The following is a 22,714-nucleotide window of genomic DNA, read 5'->3' on the forward strand; positions in this document are numbered from 1 at the left end:
CTGCTTGTAATATTAGTACTGTACCTGCCTGCTTGTAATATTAGTACTGTACCTGCCTGCTTGTAATATTAGTACTGTACCTGTCTGCTTGTAATATTAGTACTGTACCTGCCTGCTTGTAATATTAGTACTGTACCTGCCTGCTTGTAATATTAGTACTGTACCTGCCTGCTTGTAATATTAGTACTGTACCTGCCTGCTTGTAATATTAGTACTGTACCTGCCTGCTTGTAATATTAGTACTGTACCTGCCTGCTTGTAATATTAGTACTGTACCTGCCTGCTTGTAATATTAGTACTGTACCTGCCTGCTTGTAATATTAGTACTGTACCTGCCTGCTTGTAATATTAGTACTGTACCTGCCTGCTTGTAATATTAGTACTGTACCTGCCTGCTGTACCTGCCTGCTTGTAATATTAGTACTGTACCTGCCTGCTTGTAATATTAGTACTGTACCTGCCTGCTTGTAATATTAGTACTGTACCTGCCTGCTTGTAATATTAGTACTGTACCTGCCTGCTTGTAATATTAGTACCTGCCTGCTTGTAATATTAGTACTGTACCTGACTGCTTGTAATATTAGTGTACCTGCCTGCTTGTAATATTAGTACTGTACCTGCCTGCTTGTAATATTAGTACTGTACCTGCCTGCTTGTAATATTAGTACTGTACCTGCCTGCTAGTAATATTAGTACTGTACCTGCCTGCTTGTAATATTAGTACTGTACCTGCCTGCTTGTAATATTAGTACTGTACCTGCCTGCTTGTAATATTAGTACTGTACCTGCCTGCTTGTAATATTAGTACTGTACCTGCCTGCTTGTAATATTAGTACCTGCCTGCTTGTAATATTAGTACTGTACCTGCCTGCTTGTAATATTAGTACTGTACCTGCCTGCTTGTAATATTAGTACTGTACCTGCCTGCTTGTAATATTAGTACTGTACCTGCCTGCTTGTAATATTAGTACTGTACCTGCCTGCTTGTAATATTAGTACTGTACCTGCCTGCTTGTAATATTAGTACTGTACCTGCCTGCTTGTAATATTAGTACTGTACCTGCCTGCTTGTAATATTAGTACTGTACCTGCCTGCTTGTAATATTAGTACTGTACCTGCCTGCTTGTAATATTAGTACTGTACCTGCCTGCTTGTAATATTAGTACTGTACCTGCCTGCTTGTAATATTAGTACTGTACCTGCCTGCTTGTAATATTAGTACTGTACCTGCCTGCTTGTAATATTAGTACTGTACCTGCCTGCTTGTAATATTAGTACTGTACCTGCCTGCTTGTAATATTAGTACTGTACCTGCCTGCTTGTAATATTAGTACTGTACCTGCCTGCTTGTAATATTAGTACTGTACCTGCCTGCTTGTAATATTAGTACTGTACCTGCCTGCTTGTAATATTAGTGTACCTGCCTGCTTGTAATATTAGTACTGTACCTGCCTGCTTGTAATATTTAGTACCTGCCTGCTTGTAATATTAGTATTGTACCTGCCTGCTTGTAATATTAGTATTGTACCTGCCTGCTTGTAATATTAGTACTGTACCTGCCTGCTTGTAATATTAGTACTGTACCTGCCTGCTTGTAATATTAGTACTGTACCTGCCTGCTTGTAATATTAGTACTGTACCTGCCTGCTTGTAATATTAGTACTGTACCTGCCTGCTTGTAATATTAGTACTGTACCTGCCTGCTTGTAATATTAGTGTACCTGCCTGCTTGTAATATTAGTACTGTACCTGCCTGCTTGTAATATTAGTACTGTACCTGCCTGCTTGTAATATTAGTACTGTACCTGCCTGCTTGTAATATTAGTACTGTACCTGCCTGCTTGTAATATTAGTACTGTACCTGCCTGCTTGTAATATTAGTACTGTACCTGCCTGCTTGTAATATTAGTACTGTACCTGCCTGCTTGTAATATTAGTACTGTACCTGCCTGCTTGTACCTGCCTGCTTGTAATATTAGTTGTATATTAGTACTGTACCTGCCTGCTTGTAATATTAGTACTGTACCTGCCTGCTTGTAATATTAGTACTGTACCTGCCTGCTTGTAATATTAGTACTGTACCTGCCTGCTTGTAATATTAGTACTGTACCTGCCTGCTTGTAATATTAGTACTGTACCTGCCTGCTTGTAATATTAGTACTGTACCTTCCTGCTTGTAATATTAGTACTGTACCTGCCTGCTTGTAGTACTGTACCTGCCTGCTTTAGTAGTACTGTACCTGCCTGCTTGTAATATTAGTACTGTACCTGCCTGCTTTTAATATTAGTACTGTACCTGCCTGCTTGTAATATTAGTACTGTACCTGCCTGCTTGTAATATTAGTACTGTACCTGCCTGCTTGTAATATTAGTACTTGTAATATTAGTACCTGCCTGCTTGTAATATTAGTACTGTACCTGCCTGCTTGTAATATTAGTACTGTACCTGCCTGCTTGTAATATTAGTACTGTACCTGCCTGCTTGTAATATTAGTACTGTACCTGCCTACTGTACCTGCCTGCTTGTAATATTAGTACTGTACCTGCCTGCTTATAATATTAGTACTGTACCTGCCTGCTTGTAATATTAGTACTGTACCTGCCTGCTTGTAATATTAGTACTGTACCTGCCTGCTTGTAATATTAGTACTGTACCTGCCTGCTTGTAATATTAGTATTGTACCTGCCTGCTTGTAATATTAGTACTGTACCTGCCTGCTTGTAATATTAGTACTGTACCTGCCTGCTTGTAATATTAGTACTGTACCTGCCTGCTTGTAATATTAGTACTGTACCTGCCTGCTTGTAATATTAGTACTGTACCTGCCTGCTTGTAATATTAGTACTGTACCTGCCTGCTTGTAATATTAGTACTGTACCTGCCTGCTTGTAATATGAGTACTGTACCTGCCTGCTTGTAATATTAGTACTGTACCTGCCTGCTTGTAATACTGTACCTGCCTGCTTGTATATTAGGACTGGACCTGCCTGCTTGTAATATTAGTACTGTACCTGCCTGCTTGTAATATTAGTACTGTACCTGCCTGCTTGTAATATTAGTACTGTACCTGCCTGCTTGTAATATTAGTACTGTACCTGCCTGCTTGTAATATTAGTACTGTACCTGCCTGCTTGTAATATTAGTACTGTACCTGCCTGCTTGTAATATTAGTACTGTACCTGCCTGCTTGTAATATTAGTACTGTACCTGCCTGCTTGTAATATTAGTACTGTACCTGCCTGCTTGTAATATTAGTACTGTACCTGCCTGCTTGTAATATTAGTACTGTACCTGCCTGCTTGTAATATTAGTACTGTACCTGCCTGCTTGTAATATTAGTACTGTACCTGCCTGCTTGTAATATTAGTACTGTACCTGCCTGCTTGTAATATTAGTACTGTACCTGCCTGCTTGTAATATTAGTACTGTACCTGCCTGCTTGTAATATTAGTACTGTACCTGCCTGCTTGTAATATTAGTACTGTACCTGCCTGCTTGTAATATTAGTACTGTACCTGCCTGCTTGTAATATTAGTACTGTACCTGCCTGCTTGTAATATTAGTACTGTACCTGCCTGCTTGTAATATTAGTACTGTACCTGCCTGCTTGTAATATTAGTACTGTACCTGCCTGCTTGTAATATTAGTACTGTACCTGCCTGCTTGTAATATTAGTACTGTACCTGCCTGCTTGTAATATTAGTACTGTACCTGCCTGCTTGTAATATTAGTACTGTACCTGCCTGCTTGTAATATTAGTACTGTACCTGCCTGCTTGTAATATTAGTAGTACCTGCCTGCTTGTAATATTAGTGTACCTGCCTGCTTGTAATATTAGTACTGTACCTGCCTGCTTGTAATATTAGTAGTACCTGCCTGCTTGTAATATTAGTACTGTACCTGCTTGCTTGTAATATTAGTACTGTACCTGCCTGCTTGTAATATTAGTACTGTACCTGCCTGCTTGTAATATTAGTACTGTACCTGCCTGCTTGTAATATTAGTACTGTACCTGCCTGCTTGTAATATTAGTACTGTACCTGCCTGCTTGTAATATTAGTACTGTACCTGCCTGCTTGTAATATTAGTACTGTACCTGCCTGCTTGTAATATTAGTACTGTACCTGCCTGCTTGTAATATTAGTACTGTACCTGCCTGCTTGTAATATTAGTACTGTACCTGCCTGCTTGTAATATTAGTACTGTACCTGCCTGCTTGTAATATTAGTATTGTACCTGCCTGCTTGTAATATTAGTACTGTACCTGCCTGCTTGTAATATTAGTACTGTACCTGTCTGCTTGTAATATTAGTTGTACCTGCCTGCTTGTAATATTAGTACTGTACCTGCCTGCTTGTAATATTAGTACTGTACCTGCCTGCTTGTAATATTAGTACTGTACCTGCCTGCTTGTAATATTAGTACTGTACCTGCCTGCTTGTAATACTGTTAGTACTGTACCTGCCTGCTTGTAATATTAGTACTGTACCTGCCTGCTTGTAATATTAGTACTGTACCTGCCTGCTTGTAATATTAGTACTGTACCTGCCTGCTTGTAATATTAGTACTGTACCTGCCTGCTTGTAATATTAGTACTGTACCTGCCTGCTTGTAATATTAGTACTGTACCTGCCTGCTTGTAATATTAGTGTACCTGCCTGCTTGTAATATTAGTACTGTACCTGCCTGCTTGTAATATTAGTACTGTACCTGCCTGCTTGTAATATTAGTACTGTACCTGCCTGCTTGTAATATTAGTACTGTACCTGCCTGCTTGTAATATTAGTACTGTACCTGCCTGCTTGTAATATTAGTACAGTACCTGCCTGCTTGTAATATTAGTACTGTACCTGCCTGCTTGTAATATTAGTACTGTACCTGCCTGCTTGTAATATTAGTACAGTACCTGCCTGCTTGTAATATTAGTACTGTACCTGCCTGCTTGTAATATTAGTACTGTACCTGCCTGCTTGTAATATTAGTACTGTACCTGCCTGCTTGTAATATTAGTATTGTACCTGCCTGCTTGTAATATTAGTACTGTACCTGCCTGCTTGTAATATTAGTACTGTACCTGCCTGCTTGTAATATTAGTATTGTACCTGCCTGCTTGTAATATTAGTACTGTACCTGCCTGCTTGTAATATTAGTACTGTACCTGCCTGCTTGTAATATTAGTACTGTACCTGCCTGCTTGTAATATTAGTATTGTACCTGCCTGCTTGTAATATTAGTACAGTACCTGCCTGCTTGTAATATTAGTACAGTACCTGCCTGCTTGTAATATTAGTACTGTACCTGCCTGCTTGTAATATTAGTACTGTACCTGCCTGCTTGTAATATTAGTACTGTACCTGCCTGCTTGTAATATTAGTACTGTACCTGCCTGCTTGTAATATTAGTACTGTACCTGCCTGCTTGTAATATTAGTACTGTACCTGCCTGCTTGTAATATTAGTACTGTACCTGCCTGCTTGTAATATTAGTATTTTACTTGTAATATTAGTAGTACCTGCCTGCTTGTAATATTAGTATTTTACCTGCCTGCTTGTAATATTAGTATTGTACCTGCCTGCTTGTAATATTAGTACTGTACCTGCCTGCTTGTAATATTAGTACTGTACCTGCCTGCTTGTAATATTAGTACTGTACCTGCCTGCTTGTAATATTAGTACTGTACCTGCCTGCTTGTAATATTAGTACTGTACCTGCCTGTTTGTAATATTAGTACAGTACCTGCCTGCTTGTAATATTAGTATTGTACCTGCCTGCTTTTAATATTAGTACAGTACCTGCCTGCTTGTAATATTAGTACTGTACCTGCCTGCTTGTAATATTAGTACTGTACCTGCCTGCTTGTAATATTAGTAGTACCTGCCTGCTGTACCTGCCTGCTTGTAATATTAGTACTGTACCTGCCTGCTTGTATATTATACAGTACCTGCCTGCTTGTAATATTACTGTACCTGCCTGCTTGTAATATTAGTACTGTACCTGCCTGCTTGTAATATAGTACAGTACCTGCCTGCTTGTAATATTAGTATTGTACCTGCCTGCTTGTAATATTAGTACTGTACCTGCCTGCTTGTAACATTAGTACTGTACCTGCCTGCTTGTAATATTAGTATTGTACCTGCCTGCTTGTAATATTAGTACTGTACCTGCCTGCTTGTAATATTAGTACTGTACCTGCCTGCTTGTAATATTAGTATTGTGCCTGCCTGCTTGTAATATTAGTATTGTACCTGCCTGCTTGTAATATTAGTATTGTACCTGCCTGCTTGTAATATTAATACTGTACTTGCCTGCTTGTAATATTAGTACAGTACCTGCCTGCTTGTAATATTAGTACTGTACCTGCCTGCTTGTAATATTAGTAATGTACCTGCCTGCTTGTAATATTAGTACTGTACCTGCCTGCTTGTAATATTAGTACTGTACCTGCCTGCTTGTAATATTAGTACTGTACCTGCCTGCTTGTAATATTAGTACTGTACCTGCCTGCTTGTAATATTAGTACTGTACCTGCCTGCTTGTAATATTAGTATTGTACCTGCCTGCTTGTAATATTAGTACTGTACCTGCCTGCTTGTAATATTAGTACTGTACCTGCCTGCTTGTAATATTAGTACTGTACCTGCCTGCTTGTAATATTAGTACAGTACCTGCCTGCTTGTAATATTAGTACTGTACCTGCCTGCTTGTAATATTAGTACTGTACCTGCCTGCTTGTAATATTAGTACAGTACCTGCCTGCTTGTAATAATAGTATTGTACCTGCCTGCTTGTAACAATAGTACTGTACCTGCCTGCTTGTAATATTAGTACAGTACCTGCCTGCTTGAAATATTAGTATTGTACCTGCCTGCTTGTAATATTAGTACTGTACCTGCCTGCTTGTAATATTAGTATTGTACCTGCCTGCTTGTAATATTTGTACTGTACCTGCCTGATTGTAATATTAGTATTGTACCTGCCTGCTTGTAATATTAGTATTGTACCTGCCTGCTTGTAATATTAGTACTGTACCTGCCTGCTTGTAATATTAGTACTGTACCTGCCTGCTTGTAATATTAGTACTGTACCTGCCTGCTTGTAATATTAGTACAGTACCTGCCTGCTTGTAATATTAGTACTGTACCTGCCTGCTTGTAATATTAGTACTGTACCTGCCTGCTTGTAATATTAGTATTGTACCTGCCTGCTTGTAATATTAGTACTGTACCTGCCTGCTTGTAATATTAGTACTGTACCTGCCTGCTTGTAATATTAGTACAGTACCTGCCTGCTTGTAATATTAGTACTGTTCCTGCCTGCTTGTAATATTAGTACTGTACCTGCCTGCTTGTAATATTAGTATTGTACCTGCCTGCTTGTAATATTAGTATTGTACCTGCCTGCTTGTAATATTAGTACTGTACTTGCCTGCTTGTAATATTAGTACTGTAACTGCCTGCTTGTAATATTAGTATTGTACCTGCCTGCTTGTAATATTAGTACTGTACCTGCCTGCTTGTAATATTAATACTGTACCTGCCTGCTTGTAATATTAGTACTGTACCTGCCTGCTTGTAATATTAGTACTGTACCTGCCTGCTTGTAATATTAGTACTGTACCTGCCTGCTTGTAATATTAGCACTGTACCTGCCTGCTTGTAATATTAGTACAGTACCTGCCTGCTTGTAATATTAGTACAGTACCTGCCTGCTTTTAATATTAGTACAGTACCTGCCTGCTTGTAATATTAGTACTGTACCTGCCTGCTTGTAATATTAGTATTGTACCTGCCTGCTTGTAATATTAGTATTGTACCTGCCTGCTTGTAATATTAGTACTGTACCTGCCTGCTTGTAATATTAGTACAGTACCTGCCTGCTTGTAATATTAGTACTGTACCTGCCTGCTTGTAATATTAGTACAGTACCTGCCTGCTTGTAATATTAGTATTGTACCTGCCTGCTTGTAATATTTGTACAGTACCTGCCTGCTTGTAATATTAGTATTGTACCTGCCTGCTTGTATTATTAGTACAGTACCTGCCTGCTTGTAATATTAGTATTGCACCTGCCTGCTTGTAATATTAGTACAGTACCTGCCTGCTTGTAATATTAGTATTGTACCTGCCTGCTTGTAATATTAGTACAGTACCTGCCTGCTTGTAATATTAGTACTGTATCTGCCTGCTTGTAATATTGGTACTGTACCTGCCTGCTTGTAATATTAGTACTGTACCTGCCTGCTTGTAATATTAGTACTGTACCTGCCTGCTTGTAATATTAGTACTGTACCTGCCTGCTTGTAATATTAGTACTGTACCAGCCTGCTTGTAATATTAGTACTGTACCTGCCTGCTTGTAATATTAGTACAGTACCTGCCTGCTTGTAATATTAGTACTGTACCTGCCTGCTTGTAATATTAGTTATTGTACCTGCCTGCTTGTAATATTAGTATTGTACCTGCCTGCTTGTAATATTAGTACTGTACCTGCCTGCTTGTAATATTAGTACAGTACCTGCCTGCTTGTAATATTAGTACTATACCTGCCTGCTTGTAATATTAGTACAGTACCTGCCTGCTTGTAATATTAGTATTGTACCTGCCTGCTTGTAATATTAGTACAGTACCTGCCTGCTTGTAATATTAGTATTGTACCTGCCTGCTTGTATTATTAGTACAGTACCTGCCTACTTGTAGTATTATTATTGTACCTGCCTGCTTGTAATATTAGTACAGTACCTGCCTGCTTGTAATATTAGTATTGTACCTGCCTGCTTGTAATATTAGTACAGTACCTGCCTGCTTGTAATATTAGTACTGTATCTGCCTGCTTGTAATATTAGTACTGTACCTGTCTGTTTGTAATATTAGTACTGTACCTGCCTGCTTGTAATATTAGTACTGTACCTGCCTGCTTGTAATATTAGTACTGTACCTGCCTGCTTGTAATATTAGTATTGTACCTGCCTGCTTGTAATATTAGTATTGTACCTGCCTGCTTGTAATAATAGTACTGTACCTGCCTGCTTGTAATATTAGTACCTGCCTGCTTGTAATATTAGTATTGTACCTGCCTGCTTGTAATATTAGTACAGTACCTGCCTGCTTGTAATATTAGTACTGTACCTGCCTGCTTGTAATATTAGTACTGTACCTGTCTGCTTGTAATATTAGTACTGTACCTGCCTGCTTGTAATATTAGTACTGTACCTGCCTGCTTGTAATATTAGTACTGTACCTGCCTGCTTGTAATATTAGTACAGTACCTGCCTGCTTGTAATATTAGTACTGTACCTGCCTGCTTGTAATATTAGTACTGTACCTGCCTGCTTGTAATATGTAGTAGTATTGTACCTGCCTGCTTGTAATATTAGTACTGTACCTGCCTGCTTGTAATATTAGTACTGTACCTGCCTGCTTGTAATATTAGTACAGTACCTGCCTGCTTGTAATATTAGTACTGTACCTGCCTGCTTGTAATATTAGTACTGTACCTGCCTGCTTGTAATATTAGTATTGTACCTGCCTGCTTGTAATATTAGTATTGTACCTGCCTGCTTGTAATATTAGTACTGTACCTGCCTGCTTGTAATATTAGTACTGTACCTGCCTGCTTGTAATATTAGTATTGTACCTGCCTGCTTGTAATATTAGTACTGTACCTGCCTGCTTGTAATATTAGTACTGTACCTGCCTGCTTGTAATATTAGTACTTGTAATATTAGTAGTACCTGCCTGCTTGTAATATTAGTACTGTACCTGCCTGCTTGTAATATTAGTACTGTACCTGCCTGCTTGTAATATTAGTACTGTACCTGCCTGCTTGTAATATTAGTACTGTACCTGCCTGCTTGTAATATTAGTACTGTACCTGCCTGCTTGTAATATTAGTACAGTACCTGCCTGCTTGTAATATTAGTATTGTACCTGCCTGCTTGTAATATTAGTACTGTACCTGCCTGCTTGTAATATTAGTACTGTACCTGCCTGCTTGTAATATTAGTATTGTACCTGCCTGCTTGTAATATTAGTATTGTACCTGCCTGCTTGTAATATTAGTACTGTACCTTCCTGCTTGTAATATTAGTACTGTACCTGCCTGCTTGTAATATTAGTACTGTACCTGCCTGCTTGTAATATTAGTACAGTACCTGCCTGCTTGTAATATTAGTACTGTACCTGCCTGCTTGTAATATTAGTACTGTACCTGCCTGCTTGTAATATTAGTATTGTACCTGCCTGCTTGTAATATTAGTACTGTACCTGCCTGCTTGTAACCTGCCTGCTTGTAATATTAGTACTGTACCTGCCTGCTTGTAATATTAGTACTGTACCTGCCTGCTTGTAATATTAGTATTGTACCTGCCTGCTTGTAATATTAGTACTGTACCTGCCTGCTTGTAATATTAGTACTGTACCTGCCTGCTTGTAATATTAGTACTGTACCTGCCTGCTTGTAATATTAGTACTGTACCTGCCTGCTTGTAATATTAGTACTGTACCTGCCTGCTTGTAATATTAGTACTGTACCTGCCTGCTTGTAATATTAGTACTGTACCTGCCTGCTTGTAATATTAGTACTGTACCTGCCTGCTTGTAATATTAGTACTGTACCTGCCTGCTTGTAATATTAGTACTGTACCTGCCTGCTTGTAATATTAGTACAGTACCTGCCTGCTTGTAATATTAGTACTGTACCTGCCTGCTTGTAATATTAGTACTGTACCTGCCTGCTTGTAATATTAGTACAGTACCTGCCTGCTTGTAATATTAGTATTGTACCTGCCTGCTTGTAATATTAGTACTGTACCTGCCTGCTTGTAATATTAGTATTGTACCTGCCTGCTTGTAATATTAGTATTGTACCTGCCTGCTTGTAATATTAGTACTGTACCTTCCTGCTTGTAATAGTACTGTACCTGCCTACTTGTAATATTAGTACTGTACCTGCCTGCTTGTAATATAGTAGTACCTGCCTGCTGTACCTGCCTGCTTGTAATATTTAGTACCTGCCTGCTGTACCTGCCTGCTTGTAATATTAGTACTGTACCTGCCTGCTTGTAATATTAGTACTGTACCTGCCTGCTTGTAATATTAGTACTGTACCTGCCTGCTTGTAATATTAGTAGTACCTGCCTGCTTGTAATATTTAGTGTACCTGCCTGCTTGTAATATTAGTACTGTACCTGCCTGCTTGTAATATTAGTACTGTACCTGCCTGCTTGTAATATTAGTACATTGTACCTGCCTGCTTGTAATATTAGTACTGTACCTGCCTGCTTGTAATATTAGTACTGTACCTGCCTGCTTGTAATATTAGTACTGTACCTGCCTGCTTGTAATATTAGTACTGTACCTGCCTGCTTGTAATATTAGTACTGTACCTGCCTGCTTGTAATACCTGCCTGCTTGTAATAGTACAGTACCTGCCTGCTTGTAATATTAGTACTGTACCTGCCTGCTTGTAATATTAGTACAGTACCTGCCTGCTTGTAATATTAGTACTGTACCTGCCTGCTTGTAATATTAGTACAGTACCTGCCTGCTTGTAATATTATACTGTAGTACCTGCCTGCTTGTAATATTAGTAATGTACCTGCCTGCTTGTAATATTAGTACTGTACCTGCCTGCTTGTAATATTAGTACTGTACCTGCCTGCTGTAGTACCTGCCTGCTTGTAATATTAGTACTGCCTGCTTGTAATATTAGTACTGTACCTGCCTGCTTGTAATATTAGTACAGTACCTGCCTGCTTGTAATATTAGTACTGTACCTGCCTGCTTGTAATATTAGTACTGTACTGTAAAATTACCTGTACCTGCCTGCTTGTAATATTAGTACTGTACCTGCCTGCTTGTAATATTAGTACCTGCCTGCTTGTAATATTAGTACTGTACCTGCCTGCTTGTAATATTAGTACTGTACCTGCCTGCTTGTAATATTAGTAGTACCTGCCTGCTTGTAATATTAGTGTACCTGCCTGCTTGTAATATTAGTACTGTACCTGCCTGCTTGTAATATTAGTACTGTACCTGCCTGCTTGTAATATTAGTAGTACTTGTAATATTAGTGTACCGGCCTGCTTGTAATATTAGTACTGTACCTGCCTGCTTGTAATATTAGTACTGTACCTGCCTGCTTGTAATATTAGTACTGTACCTGCCTGCTTGTAATATTAGTACTGTACCTGCCTGCTTGTAATATTAGTACTGTACCTGCCTGCTTGTAATATTAGTACTGTACCTGCCTGCTTGTAATATTAGTACTGTACCTGCCTGCTTGTAATATTAGTACTGTACCTGCCTGCTTGTAATATTAGTACTGTACATGCCTGCTTGTAATAGTAGTACTGTACATGCCTGCTTGTAATATTAGTACTTGTAATATTAGTGTACCTGCCTGCTTGTAATATTAGTACTTGTAATATTAGTACTGTGTACCTGCCTGCTTGTAATATTAGTACTGTACCTGCCTGCTTGTAATATTAGTACTGTACCTGCCTGCTTGTAATATTAGTACAGTACCTGCCTGCTTGTAATATTAGTACTGTACCTGCCTGCTTGTAATATTAGCACTGTACCTGCCCTTGTAATATTAGTACAGTACCTCCTTGTAATATTAGTACTGTACCTGCCTGCTTGTAATATTAGTACTGTACCTGCCTGCTTGTAATATTAGTACTGTACCTGCCTGCTTGTAATATTAGTACTGTACCTGCCTGCTTGTAATATTAGTACTGTACCTGCCTGCTTGTAATATTAGTACCTGCCTGCTTGTAATATTAGTATTGTACCTGCCTGCTTGTAATATTAGTACTGTACCTGCCTGCTTGTAATATTAGTACTGTACCTGCCTGCTTGTAATATTAGTACTGTACCTGCCTGCTTGTAATATTAGTACTGTACCTGCCTGCTTGTAATATTAGTACTGTACCTGCCTGCTTGTAATATTAGTACTGTACCTGCCTGCTTGTAATATTAGTATTGTACCTGCCTGCTTGTAATATTAGTACTGTACCTGCCTGCTTGTAATATTAGTACTGTACCTGCCTGCTTGTAATATTAGTACTGTACCTGCCTGCTTGTAATATTAGTACTGTACCTGCCTGCTTGTAGTATTAGTACTGTACCTGCCTGCTTGTAATATTAGTACTGTACCTGCCTTCTTGTAATATTAGTACAGTACCTGCCTGCTTGTAATATTAGTACTGTACCTGCCTGCTTGTAATATTAGTACTGTACCTGTCTGCTTGTAATATTAGTACTGTACCTGCCTGCTTGTAATATTAGTACTGTACCTGCCTTCTTGTAATATTAGTACAGTACCTGCCTGCTTGTAATATTAGTACCGTACCTGCCTGCTTGTAATATTAGTACTGTACCTGTCTGCTTGTAATATTAGTACTGTACCTGCCTGCTTGTAATATTAGTACTGTACCTGCCTGCTTGTAATATTAGTACTGTACCTGCCTGCTTGTAATATTAGTACTGTACCTGCCTGCTTGTAATATTAGTACTGTACCTGCCTGCTTGTAATATTAGTACTGTACCTGCCTGCTTGTAATATTAGTACTGTACCTGCCTGCTTGTAATATTAGTACTGTACCTGCCTGCTTGTAATATTAGTACTGTACCTGCCTGCTTGTAATATTAGTACTGTACCTGCCTGCTTGTAATATTAGTACTGTACCTGCCTGCTTGTAATATTAGTACTGTACCTGCCTGCTTGTAATATTAGTACTGTACCTGCCTGCTTGTAATATTAGTACTGTACCTGCCTGCTTGTAATATTAGTATGTACCTGCCTGCTTGTAATATTAGTACTGTACCTGCCTGCTTGTAATATTAGTACTGTACCTGCCTGCTTGTAATATTAGTACTGTACCTGCCTGCTTGTAATATTAGTACTGTACCTGCCTGCTTGTAATATTAGTACTGTACCTGCCTGCTTGTAATATTAGTACTGTACCTGCCTGCTTGTAATATTAGTACTGTACCTGCCTGCTTGTAATATTAGTACTGTACCTGCCTGCTTGTAATATTAGTATTGTACCTGCCTGCTTGTAATATTAGTACTGTACCTGCCTGCTTGTAATATCAGTACTGTACCTGCCTGCTTGTAATATTAGTACAGTACCTGCCTGCTTGTAATATTAGTATTGTACCTGCCTGCTTGTAATATTAGTACAGTACCTGCCTGCTTGTAATATTAGTACTGTATCTGCCTGCTTGTAATATTAGTATTGTACCTGCCTGCTTGTAATATTAGTACTGTACCTGCCTGCTTGTAATATTAGTATTGTACCTGCCTGCTTGTAATATTAGTACTGTACCTGCCTGCTTGTAATATTAGTATTGTACCTGCCTGCTTGTAATATTAGTACTGTACCTGCCTGCTTGTAATATTAGTACTGTACCTGCCTGCTTGTAATATTAGTACTGTACCTGCCTGCTTGTAATATTAGTATTGTACCTGCCTGCTTGTAATATTAGTACTGTACCTGCCTGCTTGTAATATTAGTACTGTACCTGCCTGCTTGTAATATTAGTATTGTACCTGCCTGCTTGTAATATTAGTATTGTACTGTACCTGCCTGCTTGTAATATTAGTACTGTACCTGCCTGCTTGTAATATTAGTACTGTACCTGCCTGCTTGTAATATTAGTATTGTACCTGCCTGCTTGTAATATTAGTACTGTACCTGCCTGCTTGTAATATTAGTACTGTACCTGCCTGCTTGTAATATTAGTACTGTACCTGCCTGCTTGTAATATTAGTACTGTACCTGACTGCTTGTAATATTAGTATTAGTGTACCTGCCTGCTTGTAATATTAGTACCTGCCTGCTTGTAATATTAGTACTGTACCTGCCTGCTTGTAATATTAGTATTGTACCTGCCTGCTTGTAATATTAGTACTGTACCTGCCTGCTTGTAATATTAGTACTTGTAATATTAGTATTGTACCTGCCTGTACCTGCCTGCTTGTAATATTAGTACTGTACCTGCCTGCTTGTAATATTAGTACTGTACCTGCCTGCTTGTAATATTAGTACTGTACCTGCCTGCTTGTAATATTAGTATGTACCTGCCTGCTTGTAATATTAGTACTGTACCTGCCTGCTTGTAATATTAGTACTGTACCTGCCTGCTTGTAATATTAGTATTGTACCTGCCTGCTTGTAATATTAGTATTGTACCTGCCTGCTTGTAATATTAGTACTGTACCTGCCTGCTTGTAATATTAGTATTGTACCTGCCTGCTTGTAATATTAGTATTGTACCTGCCTGCTTGTAATATTAGTACTGTACCTGCCTGCTTGTAATATTAGTATTGTACCTGCCTGCTTGTAATATTAGTATTGTACCTGCCTGCTTGTAATATTAGTACTGTACCTGCCTGCTTGTAATATTAGTATTGTACCTGCCTGCTTGTAATATTAGTACTGTACCTGCCTGCTTGTAATATTAGTATTGTACCTGCCTGCTTGTAATATTAGTATTGTACCTGCCTGCTTGTAATATTAGTACAGTACCTGCCTGCTTGTAATATTAGTACTGTACCTGCCTGCTTGTAATATTAGTATTGTACCTGCCTGCTTGTAATATTAGTACAGTACCTGCCTGCTTGTAATATTAGTATTGTACCTGCCTGCTTGTAATATTAGTACTGTACCTGCCTGCTTGTAATATTAGTACTGTACCTGCCTGCTTGTAATATTAGTATTGTACCTGCCTGCTTGTAATATTAGTACTGTACCTGCCTGCTTGTAATATTAGTATTGTACCTGCCTGCCTGCTTGTAATATTAGTACTGTACCTGCCTGCTTGTAATATTAGTATTGTACCTGCCTGCTTGTAATATTAGTACTGTACCTGCCTGCTTGTAATATTAGTATTGTACCTGCCTGCTTGTAATATTAGTACTGTACCTGCCTGCTTGTAATATTAGTACTGTACCTGCCTGCTTGTAATATTAGTACTGTACCTGTCTGCTTGTATTAGTACTGCACCTGCCTGCTTGTAATATTAGTACTGTACCTGCCTGCTTGTAATATTAGTACTGTACCTGCCTGCTTGTAATATTAGTACTGTACCTGCCTGCTTGTAATATTAGTACTGTACCTGCCTGCTTGTAATATTAGTACTGTACCTGCCTGCTTGTAATATTAGTACTGTACCTGCCTGCTTGTAATATTAGTACTGTACCTGCCTGCTTGTAATATTAGTATTGTACCTGCCTGCTTGTAATATTAGTACTGTACCTGCCTGCTTGTAATATTAGTACTGTACCTGCCTGCTTGTAATATTAGTACTGTACTACTGTACCTGCCTGCTTGTAATATTAGTACTGTACCTGCCTGCTTGTAATATTAGTAGTACCTGCCTGCTGTACCTGCCTGCTTGTAATATTAGTACTGTACCTGCCTGCTTGTAATATTAGTACTGTACCTGCCTGCTTGTAATATTAGTACTGTACCTGCCTGCTTGTAATATTAGTACTGTACCTGCCTGCTTGTAATATTAGTACTGTACCTGCCTGCTTGTAATATTAGTACTGTACCTGTACCCTGCTTGTAATATTAGTACTTGTAATATTAGTACTGTACCTGCCTGCTTGTAATATTAGTACTGTACCTGCCTGCTTGTAATATTAGTACTGTACCTGCCTGCTTGTAATATTAGTACTGTACCTGCCTGCTTGTAATATTAGTACTGTACCTGCCTGCTTGTAATATTAGTACTGTACCTGCCTGCTTGTAATATTAGTACTGTACCTGCCTGCTTGTAATATTAGTACTGTACCTGCCTGCTTGTAATATTAGTACTGTACCTGCCTGCTTGTAATATTAGTACTGTACCTGCCTGCTTGTAATATTAGTACTGTACCTGCCTGCTTGTAATATTAGTACTGTACCTGCCTGCTTGTAATATTAGTACTGTACCTGCCTGCTTGTAAGATTAGTACTGTACCTGCCTGCTGTACCCTGCTTGTAATATTAGTACTGTACCTGCCTGCTTGTAATATTAGTACTGTACCTGCCTGCTTGTAATATTAGTACTGTACCTGCCTGCTTGTAATATTAGTACTGTACCTGCCTGCTTGTAATATTAGTACTGTACCTGCCTGCTTGTAATATTAGTACTGTACCTGCCTGCTTGTAATATTAGTACTGTACCTGCCTGCTTGTAATATTAGTACTGTACCTGCCTGCTTGTAATATTAGTACTGTACCTGCCTGCTTGTAATATTAGTACTGTACCTGCCTGCTTGTAATATTAGTACTGTACCTGCCTGCTTGTAATATTAGTACTGTACCTGCCTGCTTGTAATATTAGTATTGTACCTGCCTGCTTGTAATATTAGTACTGTACCTGCCTGCTTGTAATATTAGTACTGTACCTGCCTGCTTGTAATATTAGTACTGTACCTGCCTGCTTGTAATATTAGTACTGTACCTGCCTGCTTGTAATATTAGTACTGTACCTGCCTGCTTGTAATATTAGTACTGTACCTGCCTGCTTGTAATATTAGTACTGTACCTGCCTGCTTGTAATATTAGTACTGTACCTGCCTGCTTGTAATATTAGTACTGTACCTGCCTGCTTGTAATATTAGTACTGTACCTGCCTGCTTGTAGTACTGTACCTGCCTGCTTGTAATATTAGTACTGTACCTGCCTGCTTGTAATATTAGTACTGTACCTGCCTGCTTGTAATATTTAGTACAGTACCTGCCTGCTTGTAATATTAGTACTGTATGTACCTGCCTGCTTGTAATATTAGTACTGTACCTGCCTTCTTGTAATATTAGTACTTGTAATATTGTACCTGCCTGCTTGTAATATTAGTACAGTACCTGCCTGCTTGTAATATTAGTACTGTACCTGCCTGCTTGTAATATTAGTAATGTACCTGCCTGCTTGTAATATTAGTAATGTACCTGCCTGCTTGTACTGTTCCCGCCTGCTTGTAATATTAGTACTGTACCTGCCTGCTTGTAATATTAGTACTGTACCTGCCTGCTTGTAATATTAGTACTGTACCTGCCTGCTTGTAATATTAGTACTGTACCTGCCTGCTTGTAATATTAGTACTGTACCTGCCTGCTTGTAATATTAGTACTGTACTTGTAATATTAGTACTGTACCTGCCTGCTTGTAATATTAGTACTGTACCTGCCTGCTTGTAATATTAGTACTGTACCTGCCTGCTTGTAATATTATTACCTGCCTGCTTGTACTGTACCTGCCTGCTTGTAATATTAGTAGTACCTGCCTGCTTATAATATTAGTACTGTACCTGCCTGCTTGTAATATTAGTACTGTACCTGCCTGCTTGTAATATTAGTACTGTACCTGCCTGCTTGTAATATTAGTACTGTACCTGCCTGCTTGTAATATTAGTACTGTACCTGCCTGCTTGTAATATTAGTACTGTACCTGCCTGCTTGTAATATTAGTACTGTACCTGCCTGCTTGTAATATTAGTACTGTACCTGCCTGCTTGTAATATTAGTACTGTACCTGCCTGCTTGTAATATTAGTACTGTACCTGCCTGCTTGTAATATTAGTACTGTACCTGCCTGCTTGTAATATTAGTACTGTACCTGCCTGCTTGTAATATTAGTATTGTACCTGCCTGCTTGTAATATTAGTACTGTACCTGCCTGCTTGTAATATTAGTATTGTACCTGCCTGCTTGTAATATTAGTACTGTACCTGCCTGCTTGTAATATTAGTAGTACCTGCCTGCTTGTAATATTAGTACTGTACCTGCCTGCTTGTAATATTAGTACTGTACCTGCCTGCTTGTAATATTAGTACTGTACCTGCCTGCTTGTAATATTAGTACTGTACCTGCCTGCTTGTAATATTAGTACTTGTAATATTAGTGTACCTGCCTGCTTGTAATATTAGTATTGTACCTGCCTGCTTGTAATATTAGTACCTGCCTGCTTGTAATATTAGTATTGTACCTGCCTGCTTGTAATATTAGTATTGTACCTGCCTGCTTGTAATATAGTATTGTACCTGCCTGCTTGTAATATTAGTACAGTACCTGCCTGCTTGTAATATTAGTATCTGCCTGCTTGTAATATTAGTACTGTACCTTCCTGCTTGTAATATTAGTACTGTACCTGCCTGCTTGTAATATTAGTACTGTACCTGCCTGCTTGTAATATTAGTACTGTACCTGCCTGCTTGTAATATTAGTACTGTACCTGTCTGCTTGTAATATTAGTACTGTACCTGCCTGCTTGTAATATTAGTACTGTACCTGCCTGCTTGTAATATTAGTACTGTACCTGTCTGCTTGTAATAGTACTGCACCTGCCTGCTGTACCTGCCTGCTTGTAGTACAGTATATTACCTGCCTGCTTGTATTAGTACAGTACCTGCCTGCTTGTAATATTAGTATTGTACCTGCCTGCTTGTAATATTAGTACTGTACCTGCCTGCTTGTAATATTAGTACTTGTAATATTAGTGTACCTGCCTGCTTGTAATATTAGTACTGTACCTGCCTGCTTGTAATATTAGTACTGTACCTGCCTGCTTGTAATATTAGTACTGTACCTGCCTGCTTGTAATATTAGTACTGTACCTGCCTGCTTGTAATATTAGTACTGTACCTGCCTGCTTGTAATATTAGTACTGTACCTGCCTGCTTGTAATATTAGTACTGTACCTGCCTGCTTGTAATATTAGTACTGTACCTGCCTGCTTGTAATATTAGTACTGTACCTGCCTGCTTGTAATATTAGTACTGTACCTGCCTGCTTGTAATATTAGTACTGTACCTGCCTGCTTGTAATATTAGTACTGTACCTGCCTGCTTGTAATATTAGTACTGTACCTGCCTGCTTGTAATATTAGTACTGTACCTGCCTGCTTGTAATATTAGTACAGTACCTGCCTGCTTGTAATATTAGTATTGTACCTGCCTGCTTGTAATATTAGTACTGTACCTGCCTGCTTGTAATATTAGTATTGTACCTGCCTGCTTGTAATATTAGTACTGTACCTGCCTGCTTGTAATATTAGTATTGTACCTGCCTGCTTGTAATATTAGTACTGTACCTGCCTGCTTGTAATATTAGTACTGTACCTGCCTGCTTGTAATATTAGTACCTGCCTGCTGTACCTGCCTGCTTGTAATATTAGTACTGTACCTGCCTGCTTGTAATATTAGTACTGTACCTGCCTGCTTGTAATATTAGTACTGTACCTGCCTGCTTGTAATATTAGTACTGTACCTGCCTGCTTGTAATATTAGTACTGTACCTGCCTGCTTGTAATATTAGTACTGTACCTGCCTGCTTGTAATATTAGTACTGTACCTGCCTGCTTGTAATATTAGTACTGTACCTGCCTGCTTGTAATATTAGTACTGTACCTGCCTGCTTGTAATATTAGTACTGTACCTGCCTGCTTGTAATATTAGTACTGTACCTGCCTGCTTGTAATATTAGTACTGTACCTGCCTGCTTGTAATATTAGTACTGTACCTGCCTGCTTGTAATATTAGTACTGTACCTGCCTGCTTGTAATATTAGTACAGTACCTGCCTGCTTGTAATATTAGTACTGTACCTGCCTGCTTGTAATATTAGTACTGTACCTGCCTGCTTGTAATATTAGTACTGTACCTGCCTGCTTGTAATATTAGTACTGTACCTGCCTGCTTGTAATATTAGTACTGTACCTGCCTGCTTGTAATATTAGTACTGTACCTGCCTGCTTGTAATATTAGTACTGTACCTGCCTGCTTGTAATATTAGTACTGTACCTGCCTGCTTGTAATATTAGTACTGTACCTGCCTGCTTGTAATATTAGTACTGTACCTGCCTGCTTGTAATATTAGTACTGTACCTGCCTGCTTGTAATATTAGTACTGTACCTGCCTGCTTGTAATATTAGTACTGTACCTGCCTGCTTGTAATATTAGTACTGTACCTGCCTGCTTGTAATATTAGTACTGTACCTGCCTGCTTGTAATATTAGTACTGTACCTGCCTGCTTGTAATATTAGTACTGTACCTGCCTGCTTGTAATATTAGTACTGTACCTGCCTGCTTGTAATATTAGTACTGTACCTGCCTGCTTGTAATATTAGTACTGTACCTGCCTGCTTGTATTAGTACTGTACGTGCCTCCTTGTAATATTAGTACAGTACCTATCTGCTTGTAATATTAGTACTGTACCTGCCATGCTATGGGAGGCATAAACGAGACAGGAGAAAGGGACTACATAGTAGGTACACTTCAGTCTGGGGAGCACAAGGTGGTCATTGCAGTGATGTATAATCCACCACAGAACTGCATGAGGCCAAGAGAGGAATATAAAGAGAGCAACAGAGCAATGGTGGACACACTTGCTGAGGTGGCAAGAAGAGCTCACTCCAGCAGAGCAAAGTTGCTGGTTATGGGGGATTTCAACCACAGGAAGATTGACTGGGAAAACCTGGAGCCACATGGGGGTCCCGAAACATGGAGAACCAAGATGTTGGGTGTGGTGCTGGAAAACCTCATGCACCAACATGTTAAGGACACTACCAGAGTGAGAGGGGAGGATGAACCAGCAAGATTGGACCTTGTGTTCACCCTGGGCAGTTCAGACATTGAGGACATCACGTATGAGAGTCCCCTAGGAGCTAGTGACCACGTGGTTCTGTGCTTTGAATACATAGTAGAGTTGCAAGTGGAGAGAGTAACAGGAGTTGAATGGGAAAAGCCTGACTATAAAAGAGGGTACAACATAGGGTTGAGGAACTTCCTGCAGGAGGTTCCGTGGGACAGAGAACTGGCAGGAAAGCCAGTAAATGAAATGATGGAATATGTAACAACAAAATGCAAGGAGGCAGTGGAAAGGTTTATTCCCAAGGGCAACAGAAACATTGGAAAGACCAGAACGACCCCCAAGGGCCTAGGACCAAATGATAACTAACACACAGGAGCTCTGCATGGATCCCTGCAACCACATTAGGTGAGGATGCAAAGTATTGCCAACTTTAGAAAGTTTGCCAATAAGTAACTCGCCTCGTGACCTGTTAGAAAAAAGTTGTATATATATATATATATATATATATATATATATATATATATATATATATATATATATATATATATATATATATATATATATATATATATTGATGTATGTATATGTATATTTTTTCTATCAAACGACGTCATTTGCATTCATAAAATTTTGTGCTTTGATCCGAAAAAAGCTTAATTGGCCTTTGTGAATGCTTGCTAACTGGATGAATGTGCTATCAACATTCACTGTCACACAACCATACAGTGACTGTGTTGTAGCTACCATAATGATGGTGATGTTGTACTGGTATTGATGTTGTACTGGTACTGATGGTGTTGTACTGGTACTGATGGTGTTGTTATAATGGTAGTGATGGTGTTGTACTGGTAATGATGATGTTGTTGTACTGGTAATGATGGTGATGTTGTACTGGTAGTGATGATGTTGTACTGGTAATGATGATGTTCTTGTAATGGTAATGATGGTGATGTTGTACTGGTAGTGATGGTGTTGTACTGGTAGTGATGGTGTTGTACTGGTAGTGATGGTGTTGTACTGGTAGTGATGGTGTTGTTGTACTGGTAATGATGGTGATGTTGTACTGGTAGTGATGATGTTGTACTGGTAATGATGATGTTCTTGTAATGGTAATGATGGTGATGTTGT

This window comes from Cherax quadricarinatus, chromosome 23 (assembly GCF_038502225.1).
Source record: "Cherax quadricarinatus isolate ZL_2023a chromosome 23, ASM3850222v1, whole genome shotgun sequence".
NCBI lineage: Eukaryota > Metazoa > Arthropoda > Malacostraca > Decapoda > Parastacidae > Cherax > Cherax quadricarinatus.